Here is a 2,500-nt window from a genome sequence, read left to right as displayed (position 1 = left end):
TTACATAAATGTTATCAAAGTTTAATTCGTATAATAGTTTGCCATCCTTTTGGGTGAAAAAATAGGAAAATAATTTCAAATTTTTTCAACATTTCCAGTGAAATTCAATCTCAGTTAAGCTGGCAACTGAGTGTTTGCTTAGGTGAACACCAAGAGAAAGTAGGAATTGTAAGGCCATACAAATGTTTGTTGGAACCTTATTAAACTACCCTAACCTAACTTTACCTCAATGGCCATCATCCTCACTTTTACCGTAATTTCCACTCAATTTCCTGTGAGTAAAGGCGTTTGTGCAATTTCTACATCCTCGGGCATTAGTACAAGGCATGGCCCTTTTTTCTGCAAGAGCACCTGCCTCTAGTGCAATGATGCTTGCTGCACTTACAGCTGATGAGCGGCAGCAATCCCATGTAGATGAGGCTGTTGGTCCATCCAGTGTCTTTCAAGACCCAGTCATGACCATATGGGCTAGGAGTTGGCAGCATGATTCTTCAGAGCATCTTTGGTTTGTTGCAGGTGGCAAGTTTGTACATTCTTGATGCAGAACAGATTGTACTAAAAAACTGACTGTGTCTTCACCACTGTGCCCGTAGAGTGAGTAAAAGAAACGAGCACATCCCCTCAGGCACTCTTAATCCTTGTCAATGGAGTTGCCTACCACCTTTATAGCATTGAACATCTCTTGGTCAGACTCATATAGCTGGAATGCCTGCTTTTCACTGTTAGCTCATAAAAGCACTTGCAGTGTCACATCCAGTGTAGCCATGAATTCCAGGCAGTGTTCTGCACACATCTTCACCTAATGATTAGCCAACCGAAGTGACGTCATTGTATCTTTGTTTCTGCTTCGTTCTGGTACAGTAAAAAAACATTACATTGATATCATGACAAAAAGCACAAGAAATAACTACAACATCTGTGTCAGGTGCCTTTATCATGAACCCTTCATGTCCATTTAAGGATTTATAGCTTGCAGGTAGTAGCATTCCTATATCTGCTTCCTTTCGAGATATACAAAGCCATAGGTAAGTAATTTTGTTGCTACCACTCTTTTACAAGTAAGCCTGCAAGCTTCGTCTTGTTGCTACCATGACTCTAGATTTTTTTCCACTGGGTGGGCACTTCTGGTGTCATCTTGGATTATGATCTGAATTGACACCACCTGCACTGCACTTTACCTTCTCTGGATTCATCATAGTGATGTTGGGATACTGGTCCATGATCAGGCTAGTCCTTGTGGTCTTCTAGAGCGTGGTTGATTCCACAAGCTGGAAAACAGAAGTTGGCAGCTCATTGAATGTCCTAGGTGTACGTTTCTGAGATTGCAGCAAGACAATCCCATCGATGCTCCACACTGCAGACACAAGTACTTCTTCGATGGCCTCAGACTTTCCTTCCAGGATGTGAAGCTGTCGAGCACAGTAGCCTTTGTAGTCTTTGCAAGTTTACCATCTTGAGTCAAAATTGACCTAGGCCGGGGCCCATGTGGAGAATTTAAGACATCTTGCATGTTCATCTGCCGATGCTGGGCTATAACGATCATCCTAGCAAGCAACTTCGGTCAGCCTTGATGACATAAATTGCAGCAGATTTGATTCACAAAGAATTCACCAAATTTCCAAATTTCCAAATTTCTGCAGGCAGGATTTTGGTCGCAGAGCAAACACATTAACCTCAGTTGTTTGCAGTCCCTTACACATGAAGGTGACAAAGGCATCAGTGCCATTCTACTCTGCAGTGAGCAAGTCATCTGTTATCTCGTCAGTTGTAGCCATTCCAGATCCAATGTTCAAGAGTGGGTTAGTTATGTCTTTGGATTTTAAGTGGTTTATCTATTTCTCAATGGTAGCCATTAATTTGTGTACATCACCTTTATCCTTTTCCATACATGGTGCATTGGAACCCTGGTGATGTTTTTCATCAGCATCATAAAGGGTTGTCATTTCTCAACAAGTTTGGAAAGACTTTGGTCTCTCATGAGCTGTGAGAATCCATGGGTGGACTGCACCTTGTTTCGAGTTATTGCTATTGATACTTCCCTTCGTCATGGAGTCTCTGTTCATTGTTTACTCAGTAGTTTGATGTACGGGAACTTGAGCAAAGGCACCACGTTGGCTGCGCTGAGCAGCAACGTGTTGTTATAGGGATGTGGCAGTGGTAGCAGCGTCAGCTCACACCAGTGAACTGTCAAAAACCGGCCGTAGTTGTCTTTGTCATATGCAAAGATCCATAACAACATTTCACGGATGGTGCATATGTCTAGGTTCCAGCTCCCTTCTCGTGGTGATCTTGTGAATAGCAGTAGTGAGAAGATTAAATCTATGTAAGAATACCAGAATGCAGCTAGCTGTGTTCAGTTGGTTTGACAGAATTCATCATAAAGGTCCAGGAATCTTTTGCACTCATATGTTGCCAGCTTCTCATTGAACCTCTGTGTGGAGGGTTTAATGCAGATGTTGTCCAATCCACCAGCAGCAACTTGGTAGTGTTCCTTCTCATT

This window comes from Palaemon carinicauda, chromosome 26 (assembly GCF_036898095.1).
Source record: "Palaemon carinicauda isolate YSFRI2023 chromosome 26, ASM3689809v2, whole genome shotgun sequence".
Taxonomy (NCBI): domain Eukaryota; kingdom Metazoa; phylum Arthropoda; class Malacostraca; order Decapoda; family Palaemonidae; genus Palaemon; species Palaemon carinicauda.
The sequence above is the reverse complement of the archived record's forward strand: the minus strand, read 5'-3'. Positions refer to the sequence as shown.